This window comes from Mastigoproctus giganteus, chromosome 1 (assembly GCF_048544385.1).
Source record: "Mastigoproctus giganteus isolate SK-2022 chromosome 1, ASM4854438v1, whole genome shotgun sequence".
Lineage (NCBI taxonomy): Eukaryota > Metazoa > Arthropoda > Arachnida > Uropygi > Thelyphonidae > Mastigoproctus > Mastigoproctus giganteus.
This window is the reverse complement of record NC_143575.1, coordinates 97,709,860-97,728,982: the sequence shown is the minus strand read 5'-3', so window position 1 is coordinate 97,728,982 and position 19,123 is coordinate 97,709,860. Positions and strand designations below refer to the sequence as shown.

The window sequence follows — 19,123 nt, the reverse complement described above, 5'->3', positions numbered from 1 at the left end:
TTCGAAAGTTTCAATGGAAATATTTCGTTATTCCCTACACTGGAAATATTTTAACGCAGCTTGTGAAATGGGCCACAATGGTCAATTTCGCACACACCTTTAAATTCATCCCACAGATGCTCAATGGATAAGATCGGCACTCTGACTGGCCATTCTAGACTAGAAGCAGTATGTTGTCTTCTCCGTGTTCCAATTTAATTTCGAAGTTCGCAACCCCAAATGAATTTTAAAATTCGGCACTTGCCATTTGTCACTCATATTTTTCAAATTAACCGCAGGCAAGTCACTTCTGACAGCAACATCGTATGTGAACTCAGAAATGATCTCAGTGCTCAAGATGATCTCAGCACAAAAGCATCTACCATACTAGAGTGAATCTAGCACACCAGTGCATCTTCCAAAAAATGAGTAGCCCAAATCCATACCATGAAAGGAATTCCCATACCATTACACTTCCGCTAAACATCCTTCACTGCTGGAACGGCGCCGTCCGCATGTAAACGTTTTCCTGGCTGTCGTTAGACCCAGATTCTTCCATCAGATCGCAACAACTTGTATGGCAAGCCATTACACTTACATAGAATGCATTTCAACTTCTCTAATTATTTCTGTGAGTACAGCACCACTCTAATTAATGCTAACCACGGACTCTGTAATCATAGATGCTCCCAATGAAACCATCCCGATGCAATGATCCTTCATTGGTAATTTCGTTAATAGTCTCTCCTATACGCTACTGGAGGTCTGGAGTGACTTTTCTGCAGCTGTAGCGGCGATTCTTTTTTGGCAATACGTTTAACTATTCTGAGACTTCTTTCTGTAAAAATACGCGGACTGCGCCTTCGCTATTCGACTTGTATCTCCTTTCATCTTCCGCTTATGTGTGATGCTCAAACGGTAAATAGGAACTATAAGCCCTCCGAAATCCGACAAAATCTAGATTGTGCACGTGACTACTCGTCCAAGTTCGAACTATCTGTGATCCGCTGCACGAGTCATTTCTCTTAAATGTAAACCAGATGAAGTTTAATTTTACCCATGAGCTACTATATCCCAAACTATATTTTTAACACATACATTTTCATATCTTGTGATTATACCATTTCGGTATAACACAATGTAGATAACTCCAAATGGAACCAATTTTTTGTTTAGTACTTAGTCAGTAGCGGATTTAGTTAATTTGGGACCACAAACGGTAATATTTCCAGGCCTATTTGTGTAAAAATATATGTTTTATTCACATTTCCCTAAGATAAACCAGAGATTTGGGAGAAATAGTAAACAATCGCAATGAATAATGAATGTCTTCTTACAAGTCAATCAGCTTTGAAATACATTTTAAACGAATGTCTCAATGTTTTTGTGCCATACATAGATACACTAATTTCGAATCCGCCTAAATTCTGTAATCCATTGATGAAGTTCTCATTTATCCAGTCCACACTTAAATCGTTCACTTGGAAAATGTATCATGCATTAGATTTATTATTATTATATTTTTATCTATTTCACAATTCATACTAGCATACCACCAGTTATTTATTCAAATACAAAAGGCAGCAATCAGTTTTCTGTACTAGGGGCGAAACTACAAATATCTACCCCTGGAATATTTTTGAAAACTCCCTGCTGTTTAACAATCATACCATCGAACTCTGTCTGCGCGGGTAGAACAGTGGTATCGTCATCTTCCTCCCCACCGAGTGGAAAAGGCCCCGGTTCGAATCCCGTCGATGACGCGAGGAACTTTGAATACTGGGCTTTTTTCACCCGTGGCTCAGTTAGTCGGTTTTAGGCATAGATCGCAAGGTTTTTTCCTCCAGAAACTGGAGGTTTTCGTCCAGCAAAAAACAGGCAAATCGACCATATGACAAATACAGATGTTACCACAAATGCACCTGGGTGCGCAAAGCAGCAGCAAAGGATGCAAAAGTTTATATATGCAAGGCTGAATAAATAGGTCTGATAAAAGTGCGAAGATGGAAGTGTAATTTACGCAGAAGGTCAAAACTAAAAGGGAAAGAATAGCAGAAATAAGAAATATTGTAGGTGTGAAAAAGAAAGAAAGAATGTGAATATCCTATACGTTATAATGAATTAAGAAAATTACAGGCTGAATTGAAAAGTCAATTAGAGAGGAGGGACCTATAAAGTAAAAAATGATTAAACTAATAAGAGTAAAATTAGCATCAGATATGGGTTAGAAAATTTGGCTGTAAGTCGAAAAAAGAGGGAGAGCAAAAATGCAAACAAATCTGACGTTAGCAAAAGTAAATACTGATACATGATCAGGTATTTCGTCATGGGACTACACTTGATAATGTATTAAGGATAGCGTTTCTATACTTGTCCATACCTAGGAAGAGTAGCAAATTGAAAAATAATAGTAAATGGGATAAGGCAGCACAACTTTCACAGAATATGGACAAGGTAGTCCCAAGGTAGTACAGTATTAGGATGCTAGTAAGTAGGCTTTATCTTTTGTTGAAGTGGCAACATAACCGTCAGATTTTGACAGAAGTGGGAGGAAAAATCGGCAAAAATTGCGGGCGACCGCGAGCTTTCGCAAGGCATCAGAATGCTCCAATATAGTTTCGACAAGAAGCAAGTTTTCCACTCTTTAAGCTGTTCGAAATCTAGTTTATACTGATTAATAACTGCTTTACAATCGTTGCGAGCTTTTTTTTTTGCGAGCAGAAAATGAACCTGGAGATTTCGACGCAAGTCAACTGCAATATGCAACATTCTTATCTTGAACAGCCTTAGCACGTTTATTGAAAAAACACGGCTTAGAGAAAGGATGACATTTTAAGGCGGGTGTGGAATTAATGATTTCATCCCCACAAGAATAATTGCACTGACACGATCTGAGCAAATATTGGCATCAGAAGATTTAAACAGTAATCCAACTAATGAAAAGTATAATAGATTTCTCAGATTAACCCATTTTGCAATCTCGTAATGCCAAAGAACATGAGGAAGCTGAGAATGGCCACGAGATAAAGCCTCCATTGAGGAAGAGACCATCACCAAGTTGTTTGTTTGTTATTTGGTTTTTAGGAGCATTAGCAACTAAGGCCATATTGCTCCGGGAATATGCGGTGATCATTCCCTGATCTTTCCGCATCCCCGTATTTGGTGGTGACGGGATCGAACCCCGGTCTAATCAAGAAGCGTGCGTTACGCACTGCTGCTTCTTCCCACCTGGCTACGGAGGCGCCACCCCACCAAGTTGTGATCTCAGGTACCTACAGACTCGACCACGTATTTGATTGGGTTATTCATGAGAAAAAGATCAAGGGCGTTGGCTCTGTGGTTAGAACTATCTGGTATTCTGGTAATTAAATGAACAATCTGGGCAAGGTCACTAGTAATTGCAAAAGTTCAGCTTCTCGATAGGTTGGTTCCTGTGACTAGAAAACTGAAGCCAGCTGGAGTTATGAACATTAAAATCGCCAAGGAAAATTATCTCACTGTTGGGAAAGTTGGACTGGAGAAAGCTGAGTTTCAAAGAAAGGAAGCCAAATTATTCCAAGTGATTAATGGAATTGGGAGATCGATAGAGACAACAGATGAATTTCAGAGAATGGGGTAGAAAGATTTTAACCATGAGATGTTCGAAAAGAGGAGAGTCCAAATTACTAAGTCTCCGACAGAGAATATCAGAGCGGACATATACACAAGTACCACCTTTGAAGTGAAAGGAATCATTCAGCATATAATTAGAACTGATATGGGCACTGGTTGAATAAACCGATAATTGGTATTCTGTCAGAAAAAGTGCGACGCGGCAGACTGTAAGTGGAAATGTACATCACTGAGACGACGTATATTTCTGAATTAAACGAGGAAGTGTTTGAGAGGTTAAGATGTTTTCGGAGATAAGAAATTTGTTCTATTAGTTTGACTATTCATGATTTATTCAATAGCAAAGTAAAGATGGGGAAGACACGTATATGAAGTAATAAAATTTTTGGATAGGACATACACACAAGCAAAAATATATCCAGCTCCTCCGCATAAAGTGTCCTCGACAATGTCCCCCGTATACACGCCGCTGGGACAATCTCTAGTCACTATATGGCTGAGCAGATGACGCGAGATTATACATTATCTGATATGGATGCTTCCTAGAGAATTACGAATTCGGTGGGGTGGACTATGTAGCAGCCGGCCTGGGAACGCCGTTTTAGAGCTGTATTCTCGAAATGTATGGAAGATTGGATCTCGCCATGATGCCCAGCATCACCTCAAAAGACATCAGCCATACTGAATTACGAAGGAGAGGGGGAAGACTGCTGGCGATTTGCTCTGAAGACTGAACATGGATTTCGCCACTTCAAAAGTCTCCAATAAGAAAAGGGTTGGTACTGCACTGGTAGATAAGAGTCATTTACAACCTAGCATTACCTTGTAACAGAGAGGGGCATTCCTTTGTGGACGCCACGCCTCTATTCCTGCTTAGATTGGTTCGCTCCTTGGGTGGTCACTTCCATTACACTAGGTGGAGTATTTCAGGCCTTCCATACGGGGGTTAGACCGAGGGATACTAACAGTCCAGCAATCGTGAAGGTGCAAGCAGAGGATTTGTTTGCTGGACTTCTGTCGAAATTCTGTCCACTTGATTCGAGTTTCATCTGAATAATATTCGTTCTATCAGCGTTTTGCACCTCCAGGTTTTACACCTATCAGTAAAACGACTGATATTGCTACAGAAGTTCGATGGCAAAGTCAGTACTCAGTTTCTGTACCATTATTAATTACAACTTGTATCTGTTTTTACTTATCATCTTTCCATAAATGGTTCTGATCTGCTGTACTTCGCACCTGTTTATTTTATTTTATTTATTTTTTATTTTATTTATTTTTTTAAACTACTCAAAAATATAATGCCGGAAAGAGACCGAGGTCAATGCTCCTTAAGACTGAACAAAAACTGCATTCAAGGAGGCCTAGCAAGTGTAAGTCAACTAGGGCATTTCAAGTTAATAGAAAGGTCACAAGTATCACAAACTGATGATAACGGGAAAAGGCGTTAAGAACTAAAGGAAACATCGCCAGCTAGACGACTGATATTGCTATACAAGTACGAAAATCCACAACGAGCAATGGATCGCACTTGTAGAGATACGTTGTTAGATCTGCACGTTCACAGCTGTCGATTGTTACTGTTTATCCCTTTAATAGCCCAACGAACTCGTTTGAAAAGGGGGGGGGGGGGTTATGACAAGGGTTATATGGTTTCTCACCATTGTTCAAATCTACTTTTGATGACATTCCAGTTTAACTGTCTCAGTTTCTAACAAAGAAACGATGCTAAAAATGGCAATCTCTTGCAGAGCTATCCAACGATTCCAAAATTGCTGCTGCGAAATTGTTTTTGTTTACAGCGAATGTGGGAGTTAATGCAGAGGAGGAGTGTTACTTTTTTATGTGGGGGAATATAGATATTAAAAAGAACAACCTACATGTTAATGGAGTATGCATGTCGGTTCCACAGTGCGTACTGCGAGTTTCCCCTCTTCTTTTGCTGCACAAGTGTCCAGGTTAGGAGACTTTATTTCCTCAAGAAGCATGCTTCGACTCAACAAAATCTCCAGTAAGAATTTGTAACAACTGGCACAAGATTCGTCGAAGTTTACCATCAGCTGGTATCGATAACAAGTGAGCGAAATATGCCATATATGAATGGGATATTTCATATATCATATATGCTGATACTTCTGTGCTTGCTCGGTTCAATGCGATTGCGGAAAGCCAGAATCGATAAGGGCAAGACTAACAGCCCCCCCTCCCTCCCAAAACAAAGTGGAGAATCGAAGCTAAGAGATGTATGTTGATTTTCAGCATGTCGATTAGCATACCCGTAACTCTGTGCATACTAGTATATTGCCACACTATTCAAAGATCACGTATACCTTTGTATACACTTTTTTATGGTGATCCCAAAGATGAAAGGTGTTCGAAACTATAGTACTCGCTTTTAGTACCGTGGGTGGGTTGTTGAAGGTTCAGAAGTTATTTAATGCCGCTGATTTCTGTAGAATTGTAATTTTCTATAATTGCAATTTCTGTACACTGTAATTTCTTTCAAAGAACAGAACTCTAAAGGATAAATAAGAAAGAAAGTCAGTTCGGTGAGTTTGAAGTTGAACTATGAATGAATGATGACTCGACTGCGCTGTACGAACATGTTTGGAAGAAACAGAAGTTGAATTGATTTGAAGTTGAGTTGAATTGTTGAATTCAGAAGAACAGCACAGCGACCGTCAAAATATCTGTAGAAAAAGCATACAGCTGAAACTAAACGCCTCTATAATAGACAGTGGAGAGTATGTGAAGCGAATCACTAACCTCTCTGCTCGCTTTTGAGACTGTCGCGATAGCATAATAGATATAATCACTGTCCTCACCACTCTGAGGAAAGGCCGGGGATTGAATCTCATCAATGAAGTGAGAAATTTTTATGGCTTTTTTTTTTTTTTTTTTTTCACACAACGTGAAAAAAAAAAAGCTATAAAAATCCCAACTTGGCTGAGTTAGAGACTCGGGCGAGGGCTAAACAGCAAATCGACCAAAGAATACACGCAATTTACAGTTACGAAACTGACGCCTCAAAGTCTTAGTTTCTTAGGCACTTAACGTACAAGCTCTTTTGGACAGTTCATGAGTTTAAGAGGTTTTGCGAGACCATGCCAGATGTGGACATCATATTCCATGACAGGGCGGATTTGCGATTTGTACAGTCCAGAACTGTACCGTATAAAAAGTAACGTTGAGAGCAAAGGCGAAAGCCTAGTTTTTTCGATGCAAAGCAGTAGTATTTGTGATATACTTACTCAAAGAAAGGTTAGAAGTCATGATTTCACTGTAAGGATATGTCAGACATCTTGACTACAAATGTGGGTTTTTTTTGAAGATGAATATGGAAGAAGCAGAATCCTTGCCAAAAATATATGATTGAGTTTCAGCTGGATTGAAAGAAAACTTTGTTACTGCCACTGCAATGTGGCTAACCTCACCTGTGACCGACTAACTCAATTAGGTTGTGAAAAATGCCTTGCGTCATTTACGAGATTCGAACACAGATCTCTTCCACCCCGGTGTGCGCAGGACAGTTAGTCTACCAACTGTGCTACCCACGAGAGCCTAAATGACTGTAGACGGATATTTAAGAAGTTTGTGCAGAGCGCGGTTCATCAATACTACCATCATTTCCAGTCAATGGACGAAAATAATTATTTATCACGAATGAGTCTAATGGGAGAAATAGCATAAAGGCTTAATTTTCGGTACTCACCTCAATCGATGTGCTTTGTTATATAACAAAGCACCTCAATTGATGTGCTTTGTTATATAACAAAGCACATCAAGTGAGGTGAGTACCGAAAATGAAGCCTTTAAAAGTGGAATAGGATTAAAACTAATTAAGAAATTTGGTTAAAATTAATAAATAGAGACAGAAACATTAAAAGATCTGTGATTAAAAGTAGCCCGGGAAGAAGTTTATTTTATTTATTTTTATGAAAACCCAAAACACGAGAGGTATTAGAACCTATAGTACTTAGTACCGTGCTTGGTTTGGAGGTTAAGAAGACGAAAGAAGATATCTGTTGACATTAGACTTGAACTTCTGTAGACTGTAATTTTCAGGAAATACGAATGAATAAACGAGGAAAATGAAAAGTTGGTTCTATGAGTTTGCAGTTGGACAGTAAATGTTGGTGTTGGCGGCACGTGTTCGGACTGTTTTGAAAGAAAGAGTGGGAATTGTAGAAGCCAATTCAGAAGAACAGTGCCCATAGAAGTATCTGTAGAAAAGGCGTGCAGCAGAAACAGTACGTCTATGAGACAGCGAGTGGAGAGAATGTTGGAGATGAGTCATTAATTAACCTAATTGCCCTCTTCTGAATGGAATCTAGAAGCCTGAGAGAGGTTTTGGGGGCACCGCCCCAGATGTGGTTACAATATTCCATGGTAGGGCGGATTTGCGATTTGTACAGAGTGAACAGCTGTTTGGGGAAAAAAGTAACACCGAGAGCGAAAGAGAAAACCAAGTTTTTTAGATGCACAGGAAGCAATATTTGTAATGTGCTTGTGCCAAGAGAGAGTAAAAGTCAGGGTAATCCCCAAAAGAGATATATCAACTTGCCTAGAAATCGGAGTGTCACCAAAGATAAGCGTACGAGCAGAAGAATCCTTTTTACGAGATATAAGACAAGACTGAGTTTTAGAAGGATCGAAATCAACTAAGTTGTCTTTGCCCCATTGGAGAATTACCTGGAGATCGGCATTTAAGGAATTGGTAGCGGATATTCGAGAAGTTGGAGCTGATTGAACAGGGCAAGGTTTCTCAAAATGGAAAGTAATGTGCTATCATCGGCAAAACTATGGATAGGATTTCCAGTCAGTGGAATACGATCATTAATATACAAGAGGAAAAGAGTGGGGGAAAGAACTGAGCCTTGGGGGACACCAGCATTAGTGGAGAAGTTAGAAGCCAGAGAGCCATCTATCATCACCCTCAGTGAGCGATCAGTGCACATCTTATTCCTGGTTGTCTTGTATAAAATATTAAAGTGAAGGTTATACAAGACAACCAGGAATAAGATGTGCACTTCTTCCCGGGCTACTTTTAATTACAGGTCTTTTAATGTTTCCGTCTCTATTTAATAATTTTAACCAAATTTCTTAATTAGTTTTAATCCTATTCCACTATAATATCATATAACAAAGCACATCAATTGAGGTGCGTACCGAAAATTAAGCCTTTATGCTATTTCTCCCATTAGTCTAATTCTTATACGGTACTTTAAGAGATTCTATCAATCACCTAAATTATCAGGGATGAGTAAAATTAAGTCAGATATCACAAGTGAATCGACATAAACAGAATCTATATTGCTAATTAGATGGAAAGTTTAAAATTGGAAAAGTGTTGCCGAATAATGGATTTTTCCATTACTTTGGAAAGAGTTGAAATGAAATGGGACAATTACTGGAAGTAAAAAGGTATTTTACACCCTTAGGAACTGGCTGGATATGAGCAAATTTAGAGGACGAAGGAAAATCACTACTGGATGGAATGAGAATGTAAAAGACACAAAACAGGAGCTAACTCTGGAGCGAAGGTTTTAAAAAGAAATGGAACAATGCTATCGAGGCATGGAAACCTCTTGGTACCAAATTTAGACTCTTCTTTCTGTCAAGAGACCAAGGAGGGCGTTGAATGGGATTTGATCCATGTGGTAGCAAATTTACTACGATCGTCGTCGTTAAGAATTATAGAAAAGCAAAATGCTAAAATAAGTCCTCTTTATTTCAGATGAAGGTAAAAGAGAACCATCAGGATAGATATAAGTTCGGGCAAGAAGTTTTGCAAGCAACGAGAACACGCCACTACCACTTGTACAATGAGCAAGTCTCCTAAAATAAATAAATTTTCCGTTTATACTCCGGGACGACCACACGGTCAGGGGAGTCATTCAAGGCACCTATACTTACTGACCACTCGGCAGCCTCCTTTCAGCCTTTCAAAAATCAAGTTTGGATTTATTAATACGCTGTTTACAACTATGTACTAGTGGCATAGTGTTTAGGGTAAGCTGCCACCTGTGGTCTACCACAAATGCACCATCTGTACTCTTGTGAAATATACAGGATTCTGTAAATGCCAGAAATGTGTGTGGCATGTTATATGTGTATAGTATTGTGTTGTTTCTCTGACTTCTTGGCCGCAGGGTCCCTACGTTGCCCGCCACCACTACTGGGAGGTGAGCCAGGCCGCACTCTGCCAGGGTCGCTTGAGCTTCTTGACAGAGGCGACAAAAAAAAAAAAAAAAAAAAAAAAAAAAATTGTTGAAGAGAGTTTGTTGACAGGGAATAAGAGAGGAGGAGGTCAGACTGTGGGGTGAAAGAAAGCCGGACTAATAGTGAAGAGAATCCACCATGGATTTAGACGAAGTAGGGGTAGGGAAGGGGATTAAAATCGCAGGAGCAGGTGCCCCTGTGTATTGATCTAGCACCCAGTTGAGTGCCAGCAGTGATCCCGTATCCTAAATTGGGTGCCAGAATGAATCCTACCCAATAAAGGGTTTGCAGTATTGTTTCTGTAGAACAGATTTATATTTATTCTGCGCCCCCCCCCCCCCCCCCGAAGGGGTTAGCAGGGAGTATTCTGGACTGTCCTAGCAGCGGTGAGCTTGGCACGACTTGTGGTGAAGACAGCCTGGGAAAATCGAGTGAATGCAATATATTTATCTCCGTCATTTAGTAGATCTTGCTCCTGATTGGGGGAGTTCCTCAGATTACTGTAAACAGTTGTAACCGGTGGTTTTCGTAGGAGGGGTACTCATACATAACGTGGGCCCAGGACTCCACATCTCCACAATGGCAAAAGAGATGTAGTTCGAGTTGTGTTTTTGCTGGAATGATCCGGATCCTGTTAATAAAAAGGTTGCTTGCAATGGAGGTGAGTACCAGGGAGGAGGCTTGGGAAAGGTTAAGCTAACAGAGGGGAAGAACTTCTTTATTTCTCTTGTGGGTTGAATTCCAGGATTCCTGCCAGAGGCGCTGCAAGTGATCTGATCTGAGATTTGTCTTTTTCCCTGTTTCTGGTCGCTTGTCAGGTCCAGTTGGAGATTAAGTAGCTGTGTAGGTATGCCTTTTTTCAGACGATGGGAAAAGGCCTCTTTTGGCAACTTCAAGGTATAGGGCATATACCCTGCGATGACTTGAAGTGCAGGGGTGCTGACAATGCGGCACGCCCTGGTTACCGATAGAAGCATAAATCGCTGTATGCAGTCCAGCTTGCATTTGTTGCGCTCCAGTGCAACTTTGGTGCACCAGACTGAAGCACCGCAACTAACATCGGAACAAAAACTGCTTTGTAAATAGAGAGAAGGCTTTGTGTTTTTGGCCCCAATCTGCTCTATTGATTGTTCTAATCATAGCTGCATATTTCTGTATCTTGATTGCTCGGTATTTAAAGTGAGGATAGAAGGTTAGCTTGGTATCAGTGTAGAAGCCTAGGTATTTAACTTCCTCATAGAGGCGAATTGGAATATTATTAATCTTCATAACTGGTGGTCTGCGTATCTGGAGTTTCCCCTTCAATAAGATCGACATCGTCTTCTCACCGGAGAGAAAGTTGATGTGTTTTGGGCCAACTCTGGAGGCGTCCCAAAGCCACATTGGCTTTAATCTCCAAGGCAGCTGCTCCAGTGTAGGACTGAATGACGAGAACAAGATCGTCGGCGTAGGCTAAGGGAAGAACTCAAAAAAAAAAAAAAAATCAAATTATTATTTTAGGGTTACCCGAAATTAAATACATTAACCCGTATTTGTGTCTGTAAATTGCGTATGTTCTATGGTTGATTTGCCTGTTTTGCTGGACGAAAAAACCCCAGTTACTGGGGAGAAAAAACCTTGCTATCTACGCCTGAGACCAACTAACTCAGCCACGGAGTGAAAAAAGCCCATTCAAGTTCCTCGCGTCATCGACGGGATTCGAACCCAGGCCTTTTCCACCCGGTGTGGGGAGGACGGTGATGATACAACTGTGCTACCCGCGCAGACGCTAAGGGAAGAACTGCCAGATTTAATGTAAGCAGAGTATGAAGCTAAAATTTGGTTACAAGTTAACTGTTAGAAGACTAGGTTAAGTGTGTGTTTAGCGCCAAAGCACTAAGGCTACGGGACGTAGTATGTTGTAGAGTTTTGGGTGCATCAATGACTGAAATCACATTTGTGCCATTCTACATTATAATATTGTTGGTGTAGAGTTTTAGGAGCCTCAGCAACTAAGGTTATACTGCACCATGTATACTCTCTGTAAATTGCATGTGTTCTATGGTCGATTTTCTGTTTGCTGGACGAATAACCCGGATTAAAGGGAGAAAAAAATCATGCTATACTCGTCTGAGGCCGATTAACTCAGTCACGTTTCGAGCCTATAAAAATTCCTAACGTCATCAATGAGACTAACTTTTCCACCCGGTGCGGGGGAGGATGGCGATTCTATTAACTGTGCTACCCACGAGGGCTCTATATTATGATTGTACCAGTGTGTGTTCACGAGCCAATTTTGCATGTTGTGCTCACTGAAAAACCCAGAATAATCACGAGGAAAAGCTGTACACCCTTCGCCTGAGATCGATTAACTATATCCTCGATTGAAGAGGATCTCAGAAATTCCTTGAGTCATCGACGGGAATCGAACCCCCGATCTCCCCAAATAAAAGGCAGACAGTGATGTATTATGCTGATTAAGCTTCCATGGGAAGACACATTAATCACACTCCTCTGACTCCTGTCCTCTGGCGATGACATTTCCCTTTTTTTTTTTTTTTTATTTACACATTCAAATATTATGAACAATCTCAAGAAACATATACAATAATTTATATACAATTTTATGTACATTTTCATTCTCATATATATATCGTTCAGAATACAGTTGAGGAAACACAGTACAAAACGCGTGTGTGTGTGCGTGTGTGCGCGCGCCCTGGTATTAAGGGTGGCCCCTAGGCATAGCCCCTCTCCACCTAGTGGATCCGTATTGAATGTAGGACCTCTGCAAAGGTGTAGCCAACACCTGGGCAGCTGCTGCCTGGTGCCTGTCCCCAAGCACGAGTAGCCGGGCCTGGGTTTTTTTTATCCTCTTACATGCCAAAGTGCACGAAATCCCGCACCCACTGGAGGTAGTGCAATACCAGTGGGTGCCAGCTATCCCGCTGGTATTGCACTAAAAAAAAAAAAAAAACAAGGGTGGAGCTCCAAAAACCCATTGAAGTCACACAGCCAGCCAAGACAAACATTTTTAAAGAACCCTGCAGTTTTCAATAGCATTATATATCAGTTACCCTATTAACTTTAGCATTAACAAGGAAATAAACTGTTGACATTGATTGCACTATTTACATTCCAGTGAGGTTTACCACTCTCTCTGATCAGTTCTAGCAACAGAATTTGTAAATTATTTACAGTCGTTTTTACAGCAATATTAGTTGTTACTTACCAATAGTTACATGTATTTTTTTTATACAATTGTAAAGACTCTCCAGTAGTCTAACTGTTCAGGAAATATATAGTCTGATTAAATTTCTTCCCCGGTAGAATCTGAGCTTGTAGAGTATAGGGCGATAGAAGTTCCTCAAGGCGATTTCCACGTAGAAAGTTCACATAGTATTCCTAAGCTTTAGGCTGGAGAGGAAGTTCCCAGCATGCACTAAAGCACTCGCAGTAGCACTGAGCGTTCTTTCAGAAGGTTTTCCTATACGTTCAGAATACAGTAGCTATAAATTATCAGTCAGAAAGCAGAAATTGGAGTTTTTTTGTGTTCAATAGGCTTGATGGCATTTCAGATTATTGCAGGATTCATCTTATGGGGAGAAGATCTTATTTTATTTTATTTATTTATTATTATTTTTTTTAAAATAAGATTTCATAAGAGAGAAGCGTGTTGGAGTGCGTGTACAGAAGTATGGGTATTCTTAACTGTACGGTTAAGCAATTATTTACAATTCTTCAAGGTTAGCTTGCTTCCTAATAATTTAGGCCCGTTTATATACAAAGCTTCTTGGTGAGCCGTCCAGCATCACTTAGAGGAGAAAGGGGTCTACCTGTCATTTCCTGTTGCGTTGATGGCTATCTTCCGATATGTTCTTTCCAAAAGTAAGTTAATCTGGATCATTATGACTACGCAGTAGTTTTTAGCCGCAAGTATTTTCTTGAAAACTGCCGCAGAGAACTGTTGAAATGTAGTGAAGACATCAGAATTTTCAATGAGCAAATATACATTATTTTCTGAGAGATTATTTATTTTACTCAGCAGTACCTGTCTATCATTCAAAGAGAACGTGCTGCCATGTCTCAAGCACCGCAGTGACAGAAAGGGTCAGGCTCAAGGTCCCTTTCAAAAAGTTTAGCCCTGAGCGACCCGTGGCCAGTCATTAAATATGATGTAGTCATGCTAGGCACAAACCATTTTGAGACCGTGGGTAATGATGCGAATTCAACATTTGAAATGTATCTTCGTGTAACCTCACCATGTTCACTTTGAGCACATCTTTGCTACCAAACGGCAGTGAGTTCCTTCCAGAGTCTTCGTTTTTCCTCTTTTATTCTGTTCGTAGGGTCTGTTACAATGTTAAAAATATTTACAGAAATTCCTTTTTTCATATTGTAGATCATACCCCTGTAGGAGATATAAAGATCCAGAGGCAGGGTTGCTGCTAGAACATGTAGAGCATTATTCGACACCGTCCTAGGAGCCTGAAGAAGAGTGAGCAACACCGAACGCTGTAATGAAAGAAGTTTAGTCCTAATCTTAGTTTTTGAGACCCTCCAAAACCAAATACCTGCTGCGTACGCAGCAATCGGTAGGAAGATAGTCTTATAATATAAAGGTAAAGACAATGTCTTTTTGCTAAGGCCCCATTCTTTTCTGGAAATCCTTGCAATTCCAGCCGTGAAGTTTTTAATTTTCTCAGAAATTTTGGATACGTGAGTATGAAAGTTTAGTTTGTCATCGATTGTAAGTCCCAAGTATTTGGTGCTGGATACGTAGGGGATTTGTGAGCCGTTTAGGATAACTCTGGGAGGTCTGCCATAATTGAATTGCTTTCGAAAAACCATGAAATTAGTTTTTGTAGGGGAAATTGAGCTTATTTAGCCCAGTTGGATAAATCATCCAATATTGTTTGGATCTTTTGTTCCAAGATTGTTCTCGACATTCCAGTAACGCCAACCGCCAAGTCGTCTGAATATGCAATTTTTAGGCAATCTCCATTTTCCTTTGTCAGCCATTGATCTAAGACTGCATTCCAGAGGAGAGGCCCCAGGACTGAACTCTGCGGGCACCCTCTGGAAGCAGTCGTGCTGTAAGTCAGGTGTTTGGCACAAACCTTGATCTGTCTGTCTTGAAAGTATGATCTCATAATTTGGTAGATCCGATTATCACACATAGCTGAACGTAGCGACCCGAGGGCGCTCTCCCACCAGAGGGAGTCGAAAGCGCCCTCGAAGTCCACGAACACCACCAAGACATACTTGTTGTGAGAATCCTGGATGTATTTCAGAAGAGAGATTATAGCACCTTCGGTCGAGTGACCCTTTTTGAATCGGTGTTGATGGTCTGAGCACAATTGTTGGTCCGATAACATGCTTGCAATTCTAGGAGAAATTAATCTCTCAAAAAGTTTCCCTAAGTTAGCCAGGAGGGATATTGGTCTGTACGCCCTTGAGTTGGTTTGACTTTTCCAGGTTTATATAAAATTTTCAGTAGAGCTGGTTTCGAGGGTTTGGGAAAAAGTCCCTCGAGGAAGCATTTATTGTACATATTCAATAGGATATTGGGAAACAGTTTAAAAAATATCACAATTACCAAATTCTCTAGCAAGTCAATGCCAGGGCATTTTTTCTTATTGAGTTTAGCAGTAGCAGCTCCTAGTTCCACTAGAGTAAAAAGGCAAACATCGGTAGATCCAACATAATTCTGGTTTTTCCTCCTGATCTCTGCCTGTTCTGGAGTATCACAGTGAGGTAGATCCTTTGGAAACAAATTATCAACGATCGTTCCAACAGTAGAGTGCCAGTCTGTTGTTTCTAGGTTATTACTAATTACAGTATGACAGATATCTCCACTTATCAGTTTATTCCTCATTATTTTATATATGATCCCCAGGGGTTGGTATTCCCAACATCCTTGACCAAGTTTTGTCAGCAGGTCCTCTTAATTTCAGATATGGCTCGATGGAATAATTTTCTTTTCTCTCTATAACTGTTTTTTCAGCCTTTCAACATCCTCGTTAGACGCTTATATCAGCGTCTGGCTTGTTCAGTTTGAAGCCTCAAATCAGAAAGCTGAGCGTTCCATCATGGCACTGAAGGCTTTCTTATATGTTTCCTTTTAGTTGAGTTTGACATAGCTATATATAGATGTTGTTGAACAGTGTCTATATATTCTGAAGCCGATAGTTGATTTAATGCTTCAGCATCCTCCCCATTAAATACCGTACACAGATAATCCTCAAATTTTTTCCAGTTGACTTTATCCATACGGTATCTTCTTAAGTCATGGACAGTCAAGTCATTGTGTTGGGAGTTCTTTGATATGTTGAACGTGATAACCCTGTGATCGCTGTTCACCAAGGAGGGTTTCACGTCCCAGTTTCGTCTTCCATCCTTATGAAAGAAAGTGTGATGTCAATGTTTGATTCTCCGTTGGTAGTGGAGAAAGTAAATGGTTTATTTTGTACATTTTTAATACAAAGGCTGTCAGCCATAATTAAATCTTCAAACTGAGCTCCCCGAGGATCAGTGAAGCCACTATTCCGGAACGTCGATTTGGCGTTCAGGTCCGCCGCCACCACCAAGTTATTATTTGCAAATTTATCACAGATCTTGTCCAGTAGGTGCAATGCTATATGCACATCTTCTGAGGGGAGGGGACAGTATAGTGAAGTTAGGTAGAAAGAGATGGAACTAGAGGATACGAGGACACAGGTAGCATTCGCTGGGCATTCTCTTGTAATCGCAGTAATAACAAGTTCGTTATTAAACACAACAATTGCAGTTTTGGGTGAAGGATCACAAGTTGCTATGATTCTAGTGGAATTGGGGTAGCCCATGATTTTATGCGCTGTTCCACCTACTTGGGATGAATAATATGGTTCCTGTAGACAGACAATGTCATAATTATGTTCTATGGCTACGTTTCTGATCTCTTCAGCTGCGGCTCGAGAGCGCTGTGCGTTTATCTGTAAAATTCTAATTGCCTGTGTTTTGAGAGTACCCAAAGTTATTTCTACTTGTAGTTGTATTATACATCAACGATATTTGATAATTCCATCACTTTTGAAAACTCGGGGCACTTCCCATCCCTGACTGAGTGATTGAGGTCCTTGTTCTTGCGTTTACAGTTCATGCATTTTGGTGATTCTTCTCTGTTGGGGCACTCTGCGAAGATGTGACCCCCATTGGCACAGTGACTACATGACACGGTTTTAGGAGAGCAAAGTTTTTGTGCAGAGTGCCGGCAGGCCAGGCACCTGAAACATTTGTTAACTACGGTGAATTTTCTGAACTTATGCGATGTAAAGCCTAAGTATATTCGATCATTTTGAAGTAAACAGTGAAGAAGTTAAGGATTGAATCCAATCACCCAGTTAGTAATACTGTTGCCAGAACCAGAGTTGAACCTGAACGTTGTACCCTCGTTTACCTCCTTTGTGAGAAGGAATAATCTTTTAAATTTTTACAGGTCGTCCAAGATATCTGCCTTACTATAATCTTTCGGAACTCCATAGGCTAAAATTGTTGGGTTTGACATTTTGGGCTTTTCTACTGAAAGTCCTGCATTCTTGAGTGCAGGCAAGGTACAGATTTTGGGGCATCAGATGAGTTTGTAGTTTCTCTAACAAACCCTTGTTCCAGAGGAGTCTGATGTTCTTAACTTTCATTTCTTTATACTCGGTTTTGAGTGTGTTTGTCACCGCATTCCTAATGTCTTGACTGGACTGTATCACTGAGTCAGCAGTGAGTCTTAGGATATGCGTGTATCACCAGGTTTTGGCAAGCTCTGCATGGGCCACCATCCGTGGTTCATTTGACATTTCTGTTGATAGTTCTCTAGGCTTTTCGCCCCGTCTTCCGGAATTACCTTTCTCCAATGGATGGGATCGCTCAGGATCAAGTCGGCCCCAATTTGATTTTGCAGCCTCTGCAAAAGTCTTTTTCATTAACGATTAATTTCCTCCAAGAGAAACTCCTGGGATGAGTATATGTTGATCAATAAGATCTGCCCGACATTCCATGCTGGTCGTCTTGGCCTTCAGCCTCTCATTATCTATTATTAGAGAGGTTGTTAGTGCCTCCATGTCAGCCCAGAGGCTGTGAATGAAGTTTGATGCAGTTTTCGTAACAATACTGGAATCTGCTGACATAAAATCACCTGGCGACGACAGGAGGCAGATGACCGTGATTAATGGAAACTTCAGATTAAGCTGATGTTAGTAGTGGGGGTTCTTCAGAGATCATTGTTCGAAACGCTGTTGTTTCTGGTTTTCGTAAATGACATTGACGAAGGGCTACAAGGTGTGCTGTCTAAATTTGAGGATTCTGTGAAGTTTGGGAGGGCGATAAATGACCATCGCCAATCAGCGCTCCTTTAGTGTGATTTGGACAGTCCAACAAGTGACTCAATGGGTTTTCTTTCAATACTGCAAAATACAGTTTCGCGCGTGAGGGGGGGGGGGAACTAATTACACCACTCTGCAAGGTTTTCGACGTTTGCACACTAATAGCGGTTTTCAAATCGGTTTTTTTAAGCTGATTTCAGAACTATTATGTTTCTTTTTATCATGTACTGTTTTTTTTCACGAATCCCTTAAGTTGATGTCGTCAGTTGTATCATTGAATGTAATAAGTTAAGAGCAAATGCTCGAAATTTGTAAACTAAATCCTGCATGCAGTCATTTGTTTCTTGACCTTGATAGCTCCATGTAGCTGTGTTTAACAGTGTAAACTCAGTTTATTTTTGAGGTTATGTTAAACGCGCTAAGAAATTAGTAAAAAATGTCTTTACGCCACTGTTTGAGCAATCCGAACTTGTTTTGTTATATATGCAGAAGTTATGTTGTTGTTATTTGGTTTTTAGGAGCATTAGCAACTAAGGCCATATTGCTCCGGTGCGGTGGTCATTCCCTGACCTTTCCGCATCCTCCGTATTTGGTGGTGACGGGCTCGAACCCCGGTCTAATCAAGAAGCGTGTGCTACGCACTGCTGCTCCTTCCCACCTGGCTACGGAGGCGCCAACAGAAGTTATATAGTCCTCAAGTAAGTAAAAGTTATTACAGAATTTACAAAGGGGGAAAAAAATGTGAATCGTACTTATTTTGGAGTGAAACTCGGTGATTAAGATAAACAAAAGGGTCCATATAAAGTTTGCCGAACGTGAGTTCAAGCATTGGGATTGTGGAAAAAGGGTAAAACAACGGCTATGCCTTTTTCAATTCCTGTGATTTTGCGGGAGCCTACAAACACTGAAAGGACTGTTACTTTTGCTTAGTTAATGTAGAGGGATATGATGCAAAGAGTAAAAAGGGCACTGTACAG

At 40.5% G+C, this 19,123-nt stretch overlaps 1 protein-coding gene across 1 annotated transcript in view; it reads right to left on the bottom strand.

Moving 5' to 3' along the window:
* The window catches only part of LOC150091031 (uncharacterized), a 556,951-nt gene that overhangs the window by 236,712 nt on the left and 301,116 nt on the right, over positions 1-19,123 (bottom strand).